Source organism: Anser brachyrhynchus (assembly GCF_964034855.1).
Source record: "Anser brachyrhynchus genome assembly, chromosome: 11".
Classification (NCBI taxonomy): domain Eukaryota; kingdom Metazoa; phylum Chordata; class Aves; order Anseriformes; family Anatidae; genus Anser; species Anser brachyrhynchus.
In genome coordinates, this window is record NC_137706.1 from 8414916 (window position 1) to 8439015 (window position 24100).

Consider the following 24100-nt stretch of genomic DNA (forward strand, 5'->3'; position numbering starts at 1 on the left):
GTTATCTGAGCATTTGTTGTTCCAAAACAATTCTGGCTATCCATAATCAGTGGAGTGAATGTAGCTTTTACAGTCACTGTTTTGTGTTCATCATCTCTATCCCTTCATAGAATGTCTAAGAATAGCGTGCCCAATTTTGATGTATTTGAGGCCAGGGGAGGGTCCTGTTGCATTAATTGGAATCTGGAGTAAGATCAAAGAGAAATGACAATTAGGCTTGTTGTGAGCTCTGTGCATCCAACCCTGCCCTCAGCAGTGGCAGTATCCAGGCCTAAGCGTGGGTTTAGTTGTTAAAAAAAGGTGCAGTCCACAATACAACAGACAGTGTGCTTTGTCTTACCGTTGTATTAAAGGCTACTAACACTAAAGAGGAGAGTGTATTAGTTCAAAGATTAGTCTGAGAATGAAGGCTAGGCAAAAGGAGAACTACAGTGAGCATCAGGAAAAATAATCTTGCTTCTGTAGTCCAGCAGAACAGAGAGGAAATGGAAGCACTATTGATGGGGTTATTTCAAAAAGGGTAAGAAAAACACCTCATCAAGAACAATTTTTGGTTGGTTAAATTACCCAAATGTTATTTGCCTTCTCAAATTGATGTAATTTTATCTCATTATTTTGTTGGGCATCTGAAGGATTAATTCCCCTCCTCACACAGATCTTCTACTGATGTCACTGGGAGATATTAAGGGTGCGTAGGGGAATAATTAAGACATTAGTTCATAGGAGAAAGTAAAACTGATTAGGTATGAGCATCCTATAGAGCCTGCCAGTTTGTCAGTGCACTACTAGTGTCATCTGTCTCTGTAGTGTTTTGGGCCAGTCTGCGGGGTCATGTAACACTATAGGATGGCAAAGGATTATGCCCCTCCTGCCAGTTCTTGGAATGAGCTACTCAAAGCAGGAAGAAAAGTTACAGTCCCCTTTGCAGTAGGATAGCTCAAGCAGAGAGCAATAGGGAGCTCCCTTTTTCAAAAGGGCAGAAAAGGAGTGGCAGAATAGGAAGGAAAGAGGAAGTTAGCGCTAACGGTACCAAATTCCACTGTGACACCAGGATGTACCTTCATGGCAGCTGTATGGAACAGCAAATGAGGGTAATAAAAACACACAGAGGAGTTTTCCTTTTGCATTATGATGCAGTGTATGTCATTCTGCTTCTGCAATATCAGTTAAGTGATGATTCCCAGAAGAAACAGTTGATGATTGACAAAGTCCCTTTGTCCGACAGGACCACGTCCCTCCCAAGAGCATTGTCACTGATTGCAGTGGGTACAGGGTTGATCTCGTGTTATGTCAACACCATTTAAATGAACTGTAAGCAGACCAGATGTGTCAGCAAAATACACTGTCACTAAGCTCCAGTGATAACTCAGTCTGCTATGACATCGCCGTCCAGGTGTAAGTAATTCCAATAGAAATACAGTAGCTACAACTTTTATTAAAATGTCTACTTTCTGTTAAAACTGTTTCCAACTCAGTATTTTAACTGAGAGGACTATGGAAATATTATGGGTTTGCAAGTGTAGTTAGTTAATTTAAACCATCACAAGCATTGGATTGAAATGCAGGAGTTTCACCACATTTTCTGTGCAGACAGCTTTGATAGTATATAGGCATTTTCCTCTGCAAGGTGACAAAAGTTATGGTCAGACTGCAGTGAAAGCATTAACTGTGCCGTTAAACTGCAGATATTTCTTACCTGGATTATGAACTGTAGCAGAACTCATTTTCCATGGCATCTAGTTTTGCTGAAGATGTGATACGTGAATTGCTGTTCATTGGTCTGGTGTTCCTGTCAAACCACCAAGGCTGGTAATATTCAGCTTGTCTAGACTTCCCTGAATTATACATAAAAACAACCAAACCAACCAACCAATTTTGTGCATGAGTGTTGAAGGTATCTTTCTTTATCCTGGTGAACAGTTGACATAAGACTGAAGATTCGTAGATGGTTACTGCCTATAGTTATTTGTGGTGGAGGGCGGTGCTGTGCATTCTGGTACTACTGAGACACTGCCCATGCAATGGTGGGAGCAGTCCATGCCTCTGAATCCCCTAGAGGGGAGAGCAGAAACTCACGCTCATGTGGAGGATGGGACTGGCCCAAGAGGAGGCGACAGATCTGTAAGAGGTCAGTGGCCTAGCCCTAGCAAATCCCAGGCCTCCTGGCTGCCTCTCCAGTGCCCTTCAGCTAGAGCAGAGGGCATCCTCTTTGGCACACACTGCTTCAGGAACTCTCTCCTGCATCATCCTAGGGGAAGGGGGCAAGTAAGCCATGCACCGTGCAGGCTGCTCAGAGTGCCCCTGGTGCTTTCAACATTCTGTCTCTCCTGACACACTGAAAAGATAAAATGTTGGCTGTAAATTGCATAACGTTGAACTGGTATGTTGAACTGGGGTCTAAATTTTTAGGTGGTCCGGGGGAATTGTGAATGTTGTGTTTCAGAGCATCCTTTCATACTGGTGCTTTGCATTGCCTGCCACGAGCTCTGCTTGTTAGTGCTTTGCAGCATTTCTGTGGTGTGCTCCTGTCCATCTGGACTTGAATGTCTTGACACAGGTAGTTCACATCCAGTCACACGTTCAGCTCACACAAATACAGTCTGCTTTATTGAGGTGTTACCATCTACTACAACATAGACACTTAACAGGTAACACTTCTGCAGGCTGAAAGTAACGAGCAGCGAAAGTACTGGGCTGTCTTGTTGGTAGGCTTTGCACATGTTTCAACTATGGTCTTTAATTCCTTATGTTATTTTGAAAAACTGTACAAGTTGTTAAGGCTGTCCTGTTTTCATTTTGACTTCATCTTCTGTAAAGATGAAGTGAAAAGGAATGATGATGCCCCTTGTTGTAATTTTATACTGAGATCATCAGTGGGTCCCTGCTGCATTGCACTGAAGTTGTTTTTCCTTGGTAATCTTATATAATAATGGGATCCTAATGACTTCTCTAATAGACATTCGGGATGCAAATTGACAGCTTTTCAGCTTTATGATATTTTTCCTTAGAAGGAGCAACTTAATGGAATCATCAAGACGGTTACAAAAAGTTCTTTCCCAGTTGTTTTGCTCTGGCAATGTGGTCTCTGTGTGCTTGCATTTACATCATGAGATCACCAAGATGGTACTAGGAAATTAGTTTTAGTGCCATTTTGAGAAGGGGGGGAAAGAAAGTAAATCAGTGTATTTGAGAGGTGGTGTAATCTGTGGAATAGTGCTCTAATCCTCAGTGGAAATCCAAATGGAATTATGGGCGCTTGTGAATTTTCAAGATTATAAGCTTAATGATGATGGAGTTTCATTTTATTTTATCTTCTATGCTTTGTGGTTACAGCTACAGGGTTGCAAGCAAGCATTAAAATTCAATGAAAGAGATTTTCCCACAAGGAAGATATATATCTGATAGTGATCGGTCATGCAGAAATGACACTAGTTTTTTTTTATTTTTTTAGGGTGAATAAGGTTAATGGGTTGAAAGTAAGTATAGACAGAAGAACTTTTAGAAAAACAACAATATTATGGGCTGCTAAAAGTGGCTAGGGCAAGTGTGGAAGCATACCGGCTTCAGAACACCTGTGCTGTTCTGTTTATGCCTAGTATAAGTGTAGCTAAAGATGATGTTTCTCTGGCCTGTATAGGGCCAGGTGCTCCAGTATACTGTGAGATAGACAAAATCTTTTCTCCAGTTTCTGCTTTCTCTGATTAATCACTTCTGTAAAGAACTCCCACAACAATTAACTGGTTGATTACTTAAAAATTTCCATTGAAATTCCCTCTAGTCATTCCTGTGTGTAAGTTGTGTACTTAATCTTCTTGGAAGTCCAGTGCTTGCTTCTGTAAAGTTTGTTTTTTTCTCTCTTCCACTTACACCTATTCATCAGCTTTGGCTTCCAATGGCTGAGAAAAGCAACTGCCAATGCTTTCTGGTTTTGGAAGTCTATTCAGGTGGAAAAGAAATTGTGCTTTTACTTCCTGTCATTTGACTCCCCCACAGTTACAAGGATTTCCAGAAGAATTTTTTCTTCTATTTCTTCTCTCTGTGCCGCAGACGAAAGAGGTGAGACTTTTCTCTTGGCTCACCTCTTTCTATTTATATTTTGTGTTTAAAACCCATAGGAGAATTGCTAGTACTTCCTTCCAATTCCAGCAATTTTGGTCCAAGGCCTTGAGGCATGCTGCAGTCCGGCTAGTAGATAATCTCAAGTTTGCTCATTAAATGCAGATCTCTCAGGCTGTCGACTCTTCAAATCATAGAGTTAAAAATTATCTTTTCTTGGCAGAAGATCACGGACTGTTCTTTATGCTTCGTTATCTATCTGCTACGCTGTTGCACAGAGACTTGCCTTTGCGTGTTCACTACCACTTCTACCTTAGGAAGGTTCCCTCCTTCCAAATGCTGCTGTGCTCATATGGCAAAACTCCAGATTCTCACGTAGCTTTTACTCTGGCTCCTGTATGGGACCTGGTAAGAAGATATGGCTGCTATAAAAGGCTGAGCAGGGGCTTTTGAGCTTGGGTGTTGTCAAGTGACTTACTGTATGAGTATCACTCCTGGCCATTTCTGTGAGGGGCTCCACAAACTTTCTTGATACTGCTTTGGCTATGTACTTCCCTTCTTCCCTGAGGTTTCCTGCCTCGCAGTCTGCATTCCTGTGGTCCTTACGTCTGCCTTTTCTTTCCATCATAGTAGTCTGCCAGTGTCCTTACAGCACTAAGTGATAGCACCTTTAACCTTTGAGGCAGCATGATGTCTTCAAATGTCTGCCCTTCCTTTCTTATTTAAGTTGCCAAGAAGGTGCACAGCTGATAGGCACTTAGGTAGTCAAACTACACCAGGTGGTTCCCTGAGGTTAATTCCCCCTTGTTGCTGGCCAGAAGCCACGTACCACCATTACGAGCAGGAATAGTTCTCGCTTTGCTTTTCCTCAGGGACTTTTCAGCAAGCGGGTCTTTTGGAGACTGTAGAAGGCTTTGTGTACAAATACAATTTTGTACCCTCTTGCTTTTATGGTTGGGACATAATTCTTTGCTTGGTGTCATTTTTGTGAAGTTGTTCCTCCTTTTGTGTCTGATGTTACTTGAATGAACTGCTCTAGAGGGTTGGTAAGAGAACGGATGTATTCATTTTTGTTTTTTTCAAGGCAGTACTTCCAAGAGGTAAGAAACCTCTGTTGTCCTGGTGTTGTTTTTTTTTATAGTATCACAGTCAACACTGGGAGAGAAGTTGGTGCATGGCAAGGGTTACAGCTAGCTTTTGCCCTTGCGCCTAGGTATCTGTCATGTCGGGGTACTTCTGTCTCAGACCCTTGGAGCAGGATGTTTCCAGGGAAATGCCCTGGGCCCAGGATCTTCTGGAGCCACCCTCTGGACACAGATGCAAAACTGTGGCTGCAGGTGGAAAGAAAAGACAGTAACACGGTTTGTTCAAGAGAGTGGCTGGGCATTTCAACCAGTCTTTCCTTCCAGAGTCAGAAGAATAATCTTTCCCCTAGGATCATTAACTGAACAAACAGTGTTTAAAAGGAGAGCTGGCTGTGAATGTTTCGATTTGAAAACTTTCCCACTGGAAAACACTGACTATGTCTGAATCTCACTAGAAACATCAATTTGGTGAAAATCTATCAGGAAATTTCTCAGACACAAGATGGAAATTACTGTAAAAGTAAGCGATAATTAGGACATTAACTCTTATACATGGAAGTTGAAGTTTGAGGCCTTAGTCTTTTTAGAGCAGATATTTAGTCTTTCCAAGATTCCCAGTCTGAGCAACTACTTTTGAAATAAAAGTGAAGGTCTTGAATTAGTGCAACAATCAGATAAGCGGACTGTCTTGCTGTGTAAATGATGCAGTTTATAACCCAGTTGTGCATTTCAGAGCTGACTACAGGGAAGTCATCCATCAGTAGCAATTTGTACAACACTTCAAAATCCACTTAAATCAAAGAATTCAGAGTCAGAGCTCCTCCTGTGCAGGGATCTGATAGAACAGATTGAATTTCATTTGTGCAGGTGATTATAACAGCTTTTTATGTCAAAAAGTTGAAATGCTAAAACTATTTTTTTATAATGTGTCTTTCAGAAAAGGAAACAAAATCAGGTGACAGATAAAATTATATATACTTAAACGAGCTGCTAATCCTTTCTATTCAGAGTCGGGGTTAGAAAATTCGGTAAGGAATCAAATAATGTCAAATCCGTTTCTTTCAGAAGCAACCCTTGGTAGAATACTACCAAGTGATGATTTCTGAAAAAGCAGTTTGCATATAGGAGTTCTCCTAGTGAAGGAAACAGCCAAGCTCAAATGCAGAGGGTACAAAGCAGAAGGAGCAGAGGGAGGCTGTGGGAGAGGGAAAAAGCAGCTAGTATTAGGTGCTTGCATTGGGTGTCGGACCTAATATTACTCTGTGGGGTGGGGAAGGGGGAAAGAAAGGTTGGAAATTCCTGGCCAAAGAAACCAAGTTGGGGAAGCTGAGGAGGAAGATTCGACTAATTGGTTGTGAGGTCAGACTGTGACTAGGTCTGGGGACTAGGAGAGAATTAGGCTCGTGATGAGGAGCTGCAGAAAATTAGAATGAAGTATTGAGAAAGATGAGGGTCGTGCAAGAGGCAAGAGATGTCAGAGCAGTAATAGTCAGGACTAAACAGCAGGAGAAGCAGAAAGGTCCATCACTGCCTATATGGGCTTCCCTCCAGGACATGGAGCTGCCTCTGAGTTTCCCAGGTCTCACCTTGCCTTTCCTGCTGGTGTCTGCCAGCAGAATTGGAAGCAGTAGAATCCCTCATGGAAGTGTATCTTTGTCTAGTATTAACTACATGCCCAACATATGTATATAACATATATTGAAATAAGTATTTATTTAAATTTCTTAGTGGAAGAATTCAGAAAGAGAGTTAGGGAAACTCCCATACCTGCTGACTGGGACAAGAAATTTTCCTTTCTTTGGAGAAGAGTCAAAAATATTTTTGGTCTTCTTAGCTACTGTGAGATCTTCTTCCAGGTATAGTGAAGAAAGCTTTATGAAAGATAGGCAAAAGCTTGGGTAATACTTATATCTAATATTTCTGGGGTGCATTTTATTAAAAAACAAAACAAAAAAAAAGACAAGATGAAAACATCCACCTGTGAATTATGCATGCACTTCCATGGTTGCATTCTGTTCTTGTTCCCAGCCTGGTCTGTCAATGAACAAACACAACATTCAGCAAAGTTGAGACTTGCACCTGTGACCTCTCCTTCCTCTTGTAAAGATGTGGTATTATAAAAACATGATCATTACTGTGATTATCACTGCTGCCAAATTGTAGCAACACTGGCGGTCTACATGGGGTCTACATTGTACTTGTGCTTGCTGCTGTGACTTTTCAATAAGGGACTGAACCTGACAGCCATCATTGGCATCCATCTTACATTCCAATACGTTCCTACACTGCAATAAGCTAGACAGAAGATGTTTTGTCAGCCCAAGTTTATGCCTGCAGCTCTAGGTACTGAACCATTTAACTGCTTGCAAACGTCAGCAGTTCTAGCTTATCTATTACAATGCTTCGCTGCATTTCAAACCGCTGTCACGAAGTATGAAAATACTCTTTTCCTATGCGAGGTAGGCCAGCTGTGCATTGGTCAACGCAATGTTATTTTCTCACTCTTTAAAATGCTTGCTGTCATAGATGAGTCAAAAAAGTGAGTTGGTCCAAGCGTTCTGATTATATGCGATGTATTAATTAGTATTCATGGTTTTCTTAGCATTTCTGCAGCCTAAAAATGGAGATGCATGAATTTCAGTTCAGCTGTCAGTCAAGCAAATTCTCTCATGCTGATGTAATGGTAAACGTGCAATATATCAAAACATTTGGAAAGCAATTTTTAAAAGTCTGAGTTCAATTCTTGCACAGCAGTAGAGAAGCTGGGTGAAAGTATATGTGCATTAGGTCACTTGGAGATCGTGGAAATGGACATGTTTATGCTGCAGTCTGCTCTATACCCTGTTACACAGGTCTGTGGAATGGCACAGGGACACCCGAGCAAGATAGGGAAAGAGAGGGGTCTCTCCTTAGGGGAATGTCAAACCAGACCTAAGCGTTGAATGGTAGGTGACAAGAAGTGAGTAGCCAGCACTCAACAGGGCAGCTCTGGGGGAGCAGCTTCTAAGAAACCAAAGCAAAAACCACTGAGAAGCAAAGCATCAGCTCAGGGGTACAGCCAAATCTTCACGGTCCAGTTCAGTTCTCTCCCAGCTTGAGGGATGGTTTGACCTGGATCCCAAAATATCTCTCCATAGGCCTATCCTAAGCCTGGCTTTCAGCACTCTCCAACAGGTTGTGGGTAGGACTCTGATCTGGCAGCACAGAGCTTCTTAGGTGGAGTTTGCAGCTTACATAGAGCTCGGTACTGCCATGGGCATCAGAGCTAGGTGATGTGAAGCTAGCCCAGAAAGCTGCTGCAGGATGAAAGTGCCTCATGAAACCAGCCCCGTCCCAGCAGTGAGGGAGGTTGCTGTGCCAAGTTCAGAAAGTTCTGTATATTTCTTTATCTGTCCAAACGAACAGTGCTGATTCAGGGTGGTCCTGAGAGATCTTGCAGGTGAGTGTAAAGAGCTGTGAATGAGCATAATGATGCTAATGGGTTTTGTCACTTTGCTCTTGTCCTGGAGAAATGATGTGGAATGAAAGTGCAGTATAAATTTTCCTGGAGGTGACGCAGAGCTCATTCACCTGACTGCAGCAGCAGCTCAGTTTGAGCTTTATGTGTCAGGGTGTTTTCTTTTGCATTCAAATCTTGCGTTTATTACAGGTATTGCATATATAACAGTTCTGAATACCCAGGCTTCTATTGCAAAGTTACTGAGCGAAGGGCTGTCATGTTACATTAAGAGCACCATTATGGCAACTGCTTACTTCATATAGTATATTTGCCAGTCTGTCTCCCGTGTAATCGTGAGGAATGCATTGACTTAAGAATATCTGTGGATTAATAAGTTGTGAAAAAGTCTGGAAGACAGCTGAAAGTCCCTGCCATGATTGATAGCAGGGAGAAATATGACAGAGCAATCAGAAAGGTAGTGTCTTTTCATAATGTATTACAAAAGGTATGGACCAGTATCCCAAGAATTCTTCAAATTACTCTAAAAATTGGCACAATTAGTAACACTTGCTAGTGCTTAAGCCTATGTTAATAGAGTTAGTCCAGGTGAATACCTGTATGGTGTTGCCTAGAGCGCATTGCTGTGCTTTGCTGTAGAAAAAATGGAGTAAATAGCTGTTTGGGCTTGCTGTGGTCATTAAATACTGATGTGCTTGGGAGTATTCCATGTCTGTCTATTATGACAACTCTTCAGAAGTCATCGTCTACAAAATATATATTCCTTGGTTCTTGTATGGAGTAAAGCACTTCAGCTCTGTCCAAAGCCCTGAAGTCTACTTATATTCTGCTCTGGCTAGATAAAACCCAACCAAATAATCTTTTCAGTGGACTTAAGCAGTTTAGAATTGCATCAGGAAAAAGAACACCAGCTGCTTATCTTGTGTACATAAATCAGTGCCAAGGTGCTCAGTCACGTACTTGTCCTGTTGAAAACTGGTGGCAGGCACATTGCTGCTTCTTTGGGATTTTGTCTTTAAAAAATCTTCCTATTTCTTCCTTTCTGCTTTAAGTCATTTTCTATCTTCTCAAATCATCTTACTTCTTCATAAGTCGTCTTATGGCCAAACATTTCATTTTTATTTGTCTCTTCCTCCTGTCACCAGCTGGCATTTCCATTTGTTAAAGGATTTTAAGAAGGGTTGGTTGTGTTCCTCTGGCAAAGATAGAGAAGACAAGAAGATAGAGATACAAGAAGGACATGGAGGTGCTTGAGAGTCCAGAGAAGGGCAATGAAGCTGGTGAGGGGTCTGGAGAACAAGTCTTACGAGGAGCGGCTGAGGGAGCTGGGATTGTTCAGCCTGGAGAAGAGGAGGCTCAGGGGTGACCTTATCGCACTCTACAGGTACCTGAAAGGAGGCTGTAGCGAGGTGGGGGTTGGTCTGTTCTCCCACGTGCCTGGTGACAGGACGAGGGGGAATGGGCTAAAGTTGCGCCAGGGGAGGTTTAGGTTGGATGTTAGGAAGAACTTCCTTACGGAAAGGGTTGTTAGGCATTGGAATGGGCTGCCCAGGGAAGTGGTTGAGTCACCACTCCTGGAGGTCTTTAAGAGACGTTTAGATGTAGAGCTTAGTGATATGGTTTAGTGGAGGACTTGCTAGTGTTAGGTCAGAGGTTGGACTTGATGACCTTGGAGGTCTCTTCCAACCTAGATGATTCTGTGATAGGGTTTTGCCAAAGATTGATTTAATTAAGTAAATTATCCAGAGCTGTGTGGATATCTCTTGGGGAAGACTACTTATTTTTACTCCTCTTTTGTCTTGGGAAAGGAGAGTTGCAGAGGTATTGTGTTTTGCCCTGTATCTTGTGGTAGGTCAGTGGCAGATGAGCAAGTGAGAGCCAGGATCTTCTTTGGTCCAGCAACGCACAGGAAGTTCAAAACAGGGATAATATGGGGGGCTATTGCAGTGTGCAGTTAAGCTGTGAAATTCCTGACTGTGGGATTCCATGTGCCAAAGATTTCCATGAACTTATTTGTAGAAGTGACCTTCATCCTATATATAGGCACCACCAAATAGTTCGAAACCGGTAAGTCACTGAGCTGCAGTCTGTGAAGGAGCGGCTACCTTCCCGCTTGTGCCTCCTTCTGCATCTAGCTTGGCCGTTGGGACAGGCAGGATACCAGCGCCAGGGGAGTGTTTAGATCCAGTATGGCTGGATCTAGTATCTTCTCAGCTAGAAGGTGAGAAATAAATGAGTTTGTAAATGGAGCTGCCTGGCTCCAGTGACCGCCCCTTGCAAAAAGGGCCGAGATGCTTCATCAGGTCAGTGTCACACAGCATAAGTGCCTGTTTCTCAGGCAGTACCGGCTCTGTGGGCAAACAGCAGGCTGCTGTTCTGCCTGCTGGTAGTCTGGCACCTCTTGTGAACACTAAATTAAATTTTAAAGTGAAAAAGTGCTGAACTATTGCCAAGAAGTTATGAGGCTGGGAAAGGTACATGAGGCTTGGGAGGAAGCTGCACGAAAAGAGCACTAAGTGAGGGATTCTTCTGGACAAGGTCTGTGTGCTGAGCCAGAAGTAACTGCGCTGAACTGGAACATGTTAAATGATTGATAGGAGATGTAGGCTGTCTCCAAGCAGCACAGAGGCCTCGGAGACTGGTAAATAATGAATATAGCTCTACTGCTGTTAGTGCTGTGACTCATGGCTAGCTGTCTGTTGTAACCACCTGCTGTAGGGCCAGAGGAGGACTGGACATTCTCCTAAACATGGACCACAAGAAAAAACAGCAGGGTTTTAAGCTCTCACTGCTGTCTGGTCAGTCTTTATCTACCTGAATATGAAAGATACCAACAGCACTTAATGGTAGAGGTAGCCTGAGAAGGGAGGACATAGGACATTCTCTGGTGTTTGGCAATAGAGGGTCTGGACACAAAAGTTGTTTTTCTTCCTTGGCTGTGCCAGAAAGTAGGGAAACAGGAAGGCGACAGCTGCCATGAAGCTCTCCAGACGCATCTCACACATCTTCTGTCAGCAGGTGCCACAAGGGCTTCCCCCTGCACAAAAGTCTGGGAAAGAGCTGGGACAGAGCCCCTCTGCTAAGGGAAAGCCCCTTGAAGCAGCTGGGTATCTGAATCAGGGATGTGCGGATCAGTAGTGGCACTGGCAAAAACCTGGTGCTTTGTTCTGCCCATTTGACCAAGCCCAAACTAGTCAAAAGTGAAGCCCTCAGTTTTCTCCCCCAGCACCGATGTTTAGAAATCAGGAGCCACGTGTGCCGGACGTTGCCAGCGCTGATGCTACTGTCGGAGTCCGTGCCAGTTCCACTGCACAGGGCTAGGGGCAGCGCAGAGCTTCTTAACGGCATGTGTAAAAACAGCTTTTGTGGTAGCAAGAGAAAGGTGTTGCAGGGAACAGGTTGCCGTGTCCCCCCACTCGTGCACCAGTCTCTGTTCTTTGCTTGCCTGTTTCTCTCTGGCTGTCTTTGCTCCCACATGAGCGTGGCAAACAAATGCAGGTCTGTAGCTGTGATTTCACCTCAGATGTATAAGGCTTGTTACTGATGTGAGAAGAAAGTAAAGAATACTAAGTTAGTCTAATGGTTGTAAGGTTGCACTGAGAGACCAGGCTGAAAACAGTCAGACAGGAGCCGCAAAACTGCATGACTGTATTTCTTCTATAGGTGCCTTTGCATTTTTCTGTTTCACTGAAGTTGCTGTGTAAACAACTCCTAGATTTTACTCTGTAGTAAGCAGTACAACAGCAAAGAGCACCAAAATTCAGGAAATAGCCTCTTCTTTTACTGCATACTAGAGAAGAAGTATTTAGGATTATGTGGCTGTTTGGCAGGCAGCGTGCAGCACTGTGTAATGAGGTTAGGCTTGGTTCCGTTAATGACTTCTGAGTCATTGGCACACGTTGATTAACATTCATACCTCACAGTAATACCATAGCTAAGCCTGTAGAAGGGAATGGTGGGACAGGGCAGGAGAAAAGAGACTGGAGAAATAGAGAAGGAAGAAGGACAAGGACTGAGTGAACTCAAGCAAGAAAAAACATTCAAGGGAAAAAAAATGCCAGGCAGCACACCTCCTGTTAGAGGGGTGTTTCTTGAACACCTCTTAGGACTGCATTTAATGCAATTGTGATGGGAGGGTCTCTGAAGTCTTGGCAGATTTTTTTTTTTTCTAGTGCAGAAAACTTGCCAAGTGAAAGAAAATTCCCTGAAGTCCAAAGTCAGTAACAGGCAGGTGCAGCTGTAGCTGCTATATCTTAATTGCTGAGATAGACTAAATCCTTCTTTCAGTAATCGGGCTACTCTCAATTTCAAGTACTTCATCATCTTCCACGGGCTGTTTTGCCTGTTTCATTGATGGAGAATCTGGCAGCTGATGAGTGTAAGGTCACAGTTTAACGTTACATGAACGGAGCTGTTCTCAAGCCATTTAAACCTACTGCACCTTTCCCAGCCTGCCCAAGGCTTGCTGCCCTACCTTCTCCCTCCCAGTGTCAAGTCTACCTGTCTGTTTTTGTGAATGTTACCTGACTGCCCAGGGCTGTTACTGATCAGCTGCTTCTGTGAGATTTGAGACATATTTGTACCTGTCCAGTGCGGCCTGTAGGGGTGGGGTTGTGGGTTTTGTTTGGTTGGTTGGTTTGTTTTAAAGTGCTTTCTTAAAACCACTATTTGCTGTTGTCTTATTTTCCTTTTTTTCTTTTTTTATCCAGAATAATGTATTGATGGTATTGAGACCAGCAAGCAGGCAAACACTTCACACCAACATCCTGCCTTGGTTTTCACACCCCAAACTGCTCCATGCTTCTAACAGTCCCTCATCACTGTAAATATTTTTCTCTGGCACATAACTCAGTGCCTTTGGTAAAGTGGATATCTCCCTGTTTAATTCTACTTTATTCTGCAAGAAATTTTTCTTTCTGTTTACAGAGTTGAAAATCAAAATCCTTTAAGGTCTTTGGGAAACTGGATCATTCCCTAGACAAGCCTCCAGTATTTTCTGCTTAGACCATTTCAGAGTGTTTGTTGCATGTTGGTTGTCTGTCTCTTCTCAAGTGAATTTAATGACTGTAACGTGCTCCCTAATTTGCTTTTAGACCTTCAGATAAGCAGTCTTACGCGTTATGAATTCTGCCTTTGACGTGTCCTTCTGGTAATGCTCCTTGGGCTCACTAGCCTAACACTGCCTACAGTCTTGCAGAATAGCTCATCTCTGCTTTCATGCTTTCTGTTGTACTGCCTTTGTGTCTAGAAGCTACATCTGTGATCTTGGATGTATTTGTTGTAAGAAAAAGGGCATGTTCTTCAGAGCTAGCAGTCTAAATAAATGAGGTGGATGACGGATGAGAATGAAGAGGAGGCACCAGCAGCCTGTGTGACTTGCTTGACTTTACATGCACTGGTGAGGAAAGTCCCACACGCAGGGCTTGTGACAAAGCTGGGAAAAAGCTGTCTGGGTTCCTGTCTCTTTGGCGCATCTTCTAGACTAGGCAGTTTCCCAGAGTATCAGGTAGTTGAACCTTATAAATACTAACAGTGCAGTGTGGCTATAAATCAAAATGGTGCAAACATTTGTCAGACCATGAAAAATTACCAGGAATAACTATATAATCTGTAGAGCCTCTGTATCTTAAAATGGGTTTGCTAGGGATTTACTCTATCTTCTGTCAAAGGTAGCAAAGGTTAAGAAACCATGGAAATACCAGCAGTGATGCAGCTACTTTTGTAAAGTACAAGATCATTCCCAGAGGGAGTGGTTGCTGGAAAGGCAGCATTAAAGTTCCAGGAAGATGTCTGTGGCTGTGAAATAACAGTAGCAGCATGGCTGCTCCAGAGACAGGCTAATTGATAGGGTCTCAGCAAGAATGCTCTTTGGCCGAAGTAGAAAACACTTGGATCATCCTCTTCAGATGTCCGCCTCTGCAGGGCAAGAGCAGGACTGAACAAGCATAGCTGGGAAAGGTGAAATTCGCAGAAAGATGGAAAACATTGCTCTAGAAAGAGGAACCTGAAGAAGATTCCCAGCTTCTTTCCTTTTGCCCAATTTATACACATGGTTCAAAGTCTTGGCTTTATTAGTTTCTTTAAAGTCAAATAGAAACTTCAGATACTGTGTTTATGTGTTATTTACCTAGTTTCCTACTCTGAAATGTACTTTAAGATCATCTGCTGAAAAGATTAATTTCCAAAATAAGCTTTTTTATTATTTTATTTTTTTATTTTTTACAATACTGACAAAGACACAGCAGGCATCTGGTAAGGAATTGTCAATGAAATTATGAGGATATCATTCAGCAGGGTTTGTTAGTGCATTAAAACACAATGCCTATATTAAATGTAGTAAAAAAAGGTGTTCTGTTACCATCCCATCGATTTGGTGTGCTATAAACCAGATTTAACACCGAACTCCCATCTCATTTCTGCCATTGAAGGGCCCTGTGCTACAAATACACATCTACTGCAAGTTTCCTTGTGGAGGAAGACAGGGATATTTGTATTTGCAGGATGTTTATGTAAGGTACTGCTGCCAGAAATATCTGAGCTGGTGCATAGGTAGGTCATTGGCAGGGTGTTTTGCAAAGCATTCACAAACAATTACTTATCCAAGGCTGCAATAAAAGCAGTTGGGACGAGAGTATATTTTGCACTGGATTTAAGGTGTTGTCTACCTTGATACCGCAGTAAGAGGGGATGTGCTTAGTGCAAGTTGCAAGGGTGCACTCTTGTGGCTAAGAGGTGATACGCAGGGTATATAGGTGGAGTTGAAATCGCCTTCTGTTTGTTCGGAAATTGAATACTTTCACAGAAATAAACAGAAGAGAAATCAGCTCTGCCAGGAAAAAAAAACACTGCAGCATCACTATATTGTATTAGTTCCCAGGTTGTGGGAGCTTTGCTTTGCTCTGCTGGAGGGTGCATTTGTAGTCCTGTTTCTCTGAAGTTAAGGCCAGATGCTGTTTGGCATGCCTCGCTGTTTGCTCCCCTTGTCAGCTATCCATAGCTGCATCCCAGACAGCTGTTTCTCTCTGTGTCTTATAGGAGGGGAGCTGTCAAAGGGCAAATATCAGTGGAGACACAGCTAGCTGTCTCCCCAAGGCATGCTGCATGCTTAGTGAGCCTTGCAAACCATGAAGCTCTGTCTCTGCTGCCTTTTCTCTGCAAACAATAGAAAAACGCCACAGTTGAAGCTGCACGTGATTGTCTCCTACCCCTGCCTTGTGATACTTCCAAGGTTTACTGCCAGGAGAGGATGGCATGGAAAGGGGCTGGTGACCAATGCACGTATAAAATATTAATGGTAACTACTGAGCAGCAAAATCAGAGCTAGGGAAAAACAGCGGAACAAAAACCAAACAAAACCAAAGCAAACAAAACACATAACAACAACAAAAAAACAAGTTTATGTCAGAGAAGTTGCCAAGAACCGCTGCAGGTTGGTTCAGTTGTCTTTTTTGTTTTCTTTGTCCCTCTTCTGTAACTCACAGGAGATGTGTGCTTCTTTCCCACTGATGCATCTGCCTTGTGTGTTCAGAATGATTCTTTTTTAACTGTTTGCTGGTGTGTGATTTAGCATGAGTCTCCCATCCCATTCCTGCCATTGAAGGGCCCTCTGCTACAAATACACATCTACTACAGGACGGGGATGTTTGCAGGATGTTTATGTAAGGTAGTGCTGCCAAAAACATTTGAGCTGCTGCATAGGTAGGTCATTGGCAGGGTGTTTTCCAAACACTTCTGACCATGTTTTGCAAAAGAAAGAGTAGTCAACTGACTAAACCAGTGAGTAATGTAAAAGGTTAATACCAAATAAATGTGAAGAGTATTGCAGCAATCTGCCAAGCAGTTGGCTTGATTATACCTATGACAGATGGATCCCAGGTACCAATGCCAGTATCTGATGTATGGAGGAAAACAATCTGTTAACACTGCCTGTGCTTGTCATACAATCTCATTCTAAAGATAAGTGGCTCTGCCCAGCTCCCAGGAGACCCAAAGCTACCCTCACAGGGTTACTTTGAGCGGAACTTCCCAGCATAATCAGGAAGCATCATCTGAAAGTGATGATAGAGACACAGGTTTGATCAAGACAGATTTGAATGGTTTCCAGGATTCGTAGTTGAAAATAGGGAAAAAATGAAACAAATAGAATATTAAAAGCAGGAAAAATTAATGACCGTCATTGCTTCTCCAAACTGTACATTTTTCCCCTGTGAAAATGTCAGTTGAATCAAATGGAGTAGATTAGCTTTAGAACACTGATATGAACATATTTTCCTTTTACAACAATAAATTGCAGCTATCGCCAATGGATCTGCACTGGAATCTGTATGTCAGACTGTCTGTGCTGCACTCAGATGGTGAAACTCTTCACCGCAGCTCTGGGTGGCTGTCACACAGAATTAATTCCCTGGTCCATACAAGTCTGAGCCAAAGCGAATACTGGCAAACAGATGAAGACCATCTGACCCACAGGAAGAAAATACACATATATATTTCTAGATGCTTTTTCAAAATATAAAAAAAGTTTTAGGTTTAAAGAAGAGTGAAATGATCAGGGGACTTCTAATCCCATGCTGGAAATATCGTGTGTTTTTCCCAACATGTTGAACAGGAAAATTGGTGTGATTTAAATTAACACGAATAGTTGTCTAGAAATAGTACACTTTGCTTGAACTTTAGAGTTCAGTTTAGTTCAGAATGCATTACCTGAACTAACACATCACTTTGGGAGGACAAAAACCGGCCCTTTCCATGGAAACTCATAAGGAATTGTCTTCGAAGGTCCAGTTTTTCAGTTTCCTCTGGACGAATACAGACCCATAGTAGCTGCAGTGATGTAATGAGAATGCTCCAGGTTTACCTTGTTGTCATGGACTTGTCATGGACTTGCTGAGATACCTGGCAAAGAACATAGTGTTTCCCAGTCTTAAAGCTACCTCGATACCTTAAAAATATTAAGAACTATTCTCTCCACTCCTTTCCAAAAAGGTTGTCAGATTGTTTTCCTTTTTGTACTCGCATCTTACAAATTTTCAGAATACGTCAAATTTCCAGAGCAAACATGATATCCATTTAATGAGCCAGCTAAATCTGCTCTGAGCCCATGTCTCCCACTGAGGTGGGTGTCCCTCCTGCTTTCAAGGCTGGGGTCAGTCCTCCGGGAGTTACTGGCTGAGAGACTGTCCCAGTCTGTGGCAGCCTCAGCTGCGGTCAGCAGGTGATTTTCTTGGAAATATGTTCCTCTCACGCCATCTCCTGGTCAGCTCTTTGGGATTAACTGTATTTGGGGCTGAGAGATCCTCCTCCTCCTAACCCTTCCCTGGACCGCTCCCCACAGGAGGTGAATTGAGATGTTTAGATGTCCTTTTTGGTGAGATTATTACTGTGCTCTTTCTTTCTTGTTCCTGCTGCTTTCCTCTGGCTTCTGATGAACAGCAAACATGCTGACAGCACTTCCTTAGGCATAAATGTGTTGAAGAAAGTTGTTTGTATTAAGCGTTATCTGCTCCTAACTGTACAGGTCATACTGTGAGCTCCATGTGGATACTGAGATAGCTTTCTTGGGGTAGGCTTTGTTGTAAAGGGTGACAAACATTCACATCAAGGAGTTTAGCAAGGTAACTTCTCCATAATTGCTTCCACAGAAGTACCATGTAGCTTCCTGTGACTCAGCTGTCAGATGCTGCCTGTTGGATTAGACTGGTGCCTAGAGAAGCGTTTTGAGCTGCTGGGGGAGAAGGGTTGAAAGTATGGAGGGGTTCTGATCTTACCACTGGGGACTGAAGAGCAGTGAGCCCGTAACTGGATTGAAACATCAAAAGCAGCACCAAAGATCTCGCTTATCAGTAACAGAGTGGAGCGGTGAGAAACTGAAAACAAACTAACACCACCTTCTCCTAATCCACCCTCTTCTCCATCCTCCCCTGAAGCAGTGCAGGGGAACAGGGGGAATGGGGGCTGCAGTCAGTCCCTAACGCTACATCTCGGCCGGTCCCTCTCGGTCCCTCCGTGCCCCTGCTCCCCGCGGGGTCCCTCCCACGGGATGCCGTCCTTCCCGAACTGAGCCTGCGGGGGCTGCCCACAGGCAGCAGCTCTTCAAGAACTGCTCCCACATGGCTCTGTAACATGGGATCCATCCCTAAGGAATGGATTGCTCCAGCATGGGGCCTGCACAGTGGCAGCTCCTGCCACATCACCTGCCCCTGTGTGGGCTCCTCTCCACGGGCTGCAGCTCCACCTGGACTCTGATCCTGCAGGGGCTCTCCGTGGGCTGCAGCCTCCTTCAGGTTAGACCCGTCTCCTCCACCACAGGCTGCACCACATGGGCGCCTCCACAGGCTGCAGCGTAGAGATTTGCTTTGCTGTGGTACCCCACGGGCTGCAGGGGGACAGCCTGCTCCACCAGGGGCCTCCCCATGGGCTGCAGGGAACTTCTGCTCTGGTGCCTGGAGCCCTCCCGCTGCACTGCCCTTGGGGGCTGCAGGGCTGGGTCTCTACATTTTCTCACTCCTCTCTCCCAGCTGCTGCTGTGCAGCAGTTTTTTCCTTTCTTAAATCTGATCTCACGGAAGCTCATCCCATATCGCTTGTTGGCTCGGCTCAGCTCAGCGACGGGTCCATTTCTGGAGCTGGCTCTGCTCTGACATGGGGCAGCTGCTGGGCTCTGCTCACAGAGGCCACCTGGCAGTCCTCCTGCTACCGAAACCTTGCCATGTAAACCTAATACAGCATTTCAGCATTGGATGCACTGAATTGCTTTTTTACATTTCTAGTGACAACATCAGCAGCAGACAGTAACGAGCAGATGAAAAGTTCTATTTAGGTCAAGAAGAATTCACTGCCTAGCTCCCATGATAGGCTATAAGCATGCAATGATTACTTTTGGTATCAAAAATATTTGTAGCTCCTCTGATGTATACATGGCACCCAGCATTATTGCCTGGTGCGTGGCTGACTGCCGTTAACTTCCAGATGAGACCGAGCAGTTGCATTTTGAGCTGTGAAGTTCTCATGTGATGTGCAGGCATCAGGTAAGGCTGATAGCCTTCAAAATGGCTATCTGCAGCTGCTAGAAAACCTGTGTCTCCAGAAAGTACCAAATACGTCGAATCAGAATTGGATTCACAAAGGAGATTTGTGGATAAGTGAGTCTGAAGTCCAAGCATTTGTTTCATAGGAAGTTAACAAAGCTTTTAAGAGTCTTTGCAGTTATCAGTTTGTGTTTATTTTTTTTTCCTTTTTTTTTTTTTTTTTTTCTTTCTTGGAGCCAATGCCCAAAGCTCTAACCCCCTGAAAAATGTGTGCAGGCTTGTCTTCCACACAGTCGTTCCCCTGAAGCAGGGCAGGGAGAGGCTGACTCGAGAGATTTGTTTCTCCTGGATGTGCAGTGAAGACAGACGTTCAGTGAGGTTTTGTGTGGCTACTGAGAATGTTTTTAATCAATCCTAGAAAAGATGACAAGAACCTGATGATGTAGCTATCACCGCACCCTTTAAACAAGAATGAAGCTCTCCACTGCTCCTGTAGCACCTGGGCAATGCCGCTGAGACAGAGCAGGGACATAAGAGACCCAGGTCACAGTGAATGATGGCCAGCATCTCAACGTGGTGGCAAAATGGGCCCTTTTGATCACGTTCCTGAGACCGGTCACAGGCCTTCTGGCTGCTGCTGGAGACAGATGACTGTCTGTCAGTGCGCTTCTCCCATCCCTTTTGTAAGTTGTGCTCTGCCAAAGTAACTGCACATACAGGCACTCCCTAACCTAGTTCTGTCAGAATGATGCAGGTTAGGTGAAGGTTTTTTATTTTTTTTAATAGGGGATAAGTAGCCTCAAGGCCAGGTTCCCTCTCTCAACTCTTACTACAATAATAGCATGCGATGTTGGTATTATGCTCTGCAGAAGTGTGTGTGATCGGCTCCTGATTGGACTTTATGCCTCTGTAAATAAAAGAAACACAGAACAAAAAGCTGGAGATTTTATAAGCAAATAGTCTCTCAGAAATCTGCCAGTTCCTGGAAGAGTTAACTCATTTAGAATGCTTTTTGTGAGACACACTGATGACATGGATGCGTTCGCAGCAGCTGTGGATGCTGCAGTAACAATGAGTGGAGGCAGTTTATCCGCACATCAGTTCTTTTCCTGGTATAAAAAGGAGCTTTAATTGGACTAATGATGATGGTCTCGATCTAATGTTGAAGCTATCTGGCCATCACAAAATTATCTTTCAGTGAGCTCATCTGTTTTGCAAGGAAGAAACTCATAATCTCCTAGGATGGAAGATATGCTGGCTATTTATAGTCACTGATTTTATTTGTAAGGAATATCTTGACTTCACAAGCGCAGTGCCACTAATCTCCCTAGTAAAGCATTTATCTTAATGTAAAGGGAGTTGTTTGCTACGGAGCCAGCCCCATGCTTAAAAGGGCCATTGAACAAATCTGCAGCGCTGCCTCTCGTTTGCCTGTAGAAGCAGGCGGTGAATCTGTGTGTCCTGAATGCGGAGCAGCCTGAGAGCCAGCCTGCTCTCTGAAAACAAGACAGTGAAACCGAGAAGACAATGCTCCTACGAACATGGCTGTGACTAGCTAAGGTGAACACGAGTGTTGGAGCAGCTAGGAGAGCTCTGCAGCCAGCTGGCTGCTGGAGGCAGGGTTCATCCTGCCCCGCTCAGGAGCAGGCTGCTCTCACTGCAGAAAGGGCAGGGGCGGAGGTCACTTCTCACGTGTTTCCCGTCTGGTTCCAAACTAGCTAGTCTGGAGTTAGCTGTTGGTATTAAGTGGTTTGTTTTTGCTTTCGGCACCTGCTCCCATGGGATGGAAAGACCTTCCTGGTTATGTTTGTGGGGATTGCTGAGGACCATGGAGCTAGTTGGAGACATCTCCCAGGGAGCAAACCTGCTGGCAGCTGGGGCAAATGCACCATTAGTGAATCAGAAAGCAGAGGTGGCAGAGGACTAGAGCAAAGAGGGCTCTGCAGAAAGGGATCACGGCACCTGTGTTGCTGCTCTCTATCTGTCTCTTGGCTTCCAGCCTCGCAGCTGCAGTGTCCCTCAGCTGTCAGCAAGCTCCTGGGCTGCTGAAGGCCCTGAAAGGATAATGTGACCCTTAGTCTGACTTTATTTTTCCTCCTTGGAGTAGGCAGGAATAGAGAGGGGAGCAACACTCCCTTTTATGTGCTCTCTTTGCTTGCTTTCAGCCTGCTGTGCTGAGGCCTTCCCTTTCCGCCCCTGGGCTCGGTGATTGAACAAAGATAAGCAGATGGGTGCACAAGGTACGTACACGTTAAGCTCTGACTATGTCAGTTGAAAAGGCCAGATGTAATAGTGTTTCTTTAAAGCATAATCCTTCATGTCGTATCACATTTGGTTGTCATAGAAACCGTGACATCACCAAGATTTACAGCTCTGATCTAGCAAAACAGTAGAACATTTGCTTTTAATATAAAGTATGTGCTTAAATCCCAGTTATTTCTGTGGCACTGGTTGTGCATCTTAGACCAAAGCCTACACTTCAGTTTTTTTCCTAGATGCGAGTGATGTGGCCCCATAGAACCCTCTGGCTGCTTTAGTTAAGTTGAAATCTGCCTGCATGTGTCACAGTCATCAAAATTACAAATTCAGGACTGGTCTAAAGATAGTACAAATACAGGATTTTTTTAAGAGAATATGTTGGAAATTGAATGCTTGATTAGATTGCATCCCTGTCTCTGCTTCTGCAATCTGAAAAAGTATTACAGAATCACAGAATCACCTAGGTTGGAAGAGACCTCCAAGATCACCCAGTCCAACCTCTGACCTAACACTAACAAGTCCTCCACAAAAGCCATATCACTAAGGAATTGTAATCACTTAGAATAATCTGAGTTATTTTCAGAACTACCTCCAATACTTAGGACATTGGACATCTTTTAGTTCTATTGATTGTATGAAGAGAATACCAATCAGAAAACTCTAGAAAATGTGGAAATTTGGTTGTAATTTCAGTTTGACACAAGCACTCATGCTTGCAAGTTAAATAACTTCTGATGCAGCTGCTCACAGGGTATTTTGTGCTTTTCTTTAGAGGCTCATTTTCTGGATTGTTTAAGAATTGCTATTATTATCTTAAGGTATGTTTTATCACTCAACGTAGCTGAGAAAAGTATGAAAACATTCTTGTGTCTTCAAGAAAATAAACACAAACTGAAGACAGTTTGTGCCAAGGAGACATGCTGTTCTGCACATCTTCGGTAGGTGAAGGTGGCAATAACCCCGCAGTGAGGTCGTGTGTTTGTGACTGCTTCTGCCAGCAGCAAAGCACAGAGATCCCAAAGGCATAGGCTTTTGTGGAAAAAAGCAGGTTAATAAATGTGGCTGAGTCACAACTCACTTCCAATTCAGAGGATGCTTGTAGACAAATCTCTGCTATTTACTGAGCTCCATCAGCTGGTAAATCACTGTGTGCTTCTAAAAGCTCCTCTTACCAAAAGCTACATTTTTGTGAATGAAAAAGGGACTTGGAAATGTTTCTGGCTTATCCCCTTGCCTGGAGAGGAAGCTCTAAGCCTTTGTAGAACTACGGGAGGGTAAACCAGTAAGTGTGCTGTTGACTTTGCTGATTCCAGAGTACCTGGACAAAAAGACAATCTTACCTCTAAAAAATGTTACTGAGTAGCGTGGTTGATGTGAAGAATGAGTATTTATGGTCAGCCGGCTTGGCGTACGAGGCCAAGAGCCACATGGAGGGATAATTCCCCAGGTTAGTTGTTTGGGCTAGAATTACTGCATAAACTTCCTTTATTTAAGCCCCGATCAGCCATCAAGAATCTGAGGAAGAGCCAGGCAAAGGGCAGAGCAAACCACTTCTCTCTCTTACTTGGGGGACTCGGGGTCATTTTGGACATAACGCAGCTGGGTTTAAGACCCGTGCAGGGTTCCAGCACAATCCCTGCAGTGCATTTTAGGCATCGGACACAATAGCACTGAGTGTCCTGGAGGCGCCAAAGCAATCTCAGATTACCGACACAGCCACTGCCGCCCTGTGCGGGCATCTCTTGGTGTGGCCTGGGCGCTGCTGGCCCTGCGGGGCGCTTCGGGCTGCGTGCTGCGGGCAATGCGGGGCGCTGGGTGGCGGTGTCAGCTCGCTGCAGAGCACCCGGGCTGCCTGCACAGCCAGCAGCAATGCTCGCCAAGCCCAGGCCTTGCCAGGGCTGCTCATGCTGTCAGGAGCTCATCAGAAATTGAAACCGGGTTACTTAGCGGTGTGGTGAGATTCACTTTTGGATGCGTCTGGCCAGAGCAGGTTTCTAAGCAGGCTCTAATGGACATTTCTTGGCTACAGCTCGCCTTGTCCTGCTTGCCTTGCCACCCTGAAGCCGCAGCCTTTTCCTTTGGCCTTCCCCATCCGGCCCACCTCCGCCCCCCTTGCTGGCCGCTCTCGGGCAGCTCTGGCACACTATGCAAGTGCTTCCCAGGGATTTCGTCTCCTACATCACTGCACCAGGAGGTTTGCGCCAGCATTCAGGTCGT

The 24100-nt window shown here is 44.2% G+C and overlaps 2 long non-coding RNA genes across 5 annotated transcripts in view; both read left to right on the forward strand.

Moving 5' to 3' along the window:
- The window catches only part of LOC308176119, a 104726-nt gene that overhangs the window by 65689 nt on the left and 14937 nt on the right, over window positions 1-24100 (forward strand). For 2 of the 4 annotated variants that reach the window (XR_013938079.1, XR_013938080.1), the window contains exons 4-5: window positions 21790-21864; window positions 23913-24095. This is a non-coding gene — a long non-coding RNA (uncharacterized lncRNA). Of the gene's footprint in view, window positions 1-16843; window positions 17966-21789; window positions 21865-23912; window positions 24096-24100 lie in introns of those variants that run through there. The other 2 variants (XR_013938082.1, XR_013938081.1) reach the window with 2 other exon arrangements.
- LOC308176124 lies at window positions 11989-13788 on the forward strand. Its single transcript, XR_013938089.1, has 2 exons — window positions 11989-13420; window positions 13525-13788. It is a non-coding gene; the product is annotated as an uncharacterized lncRNA (long non-coding RNA).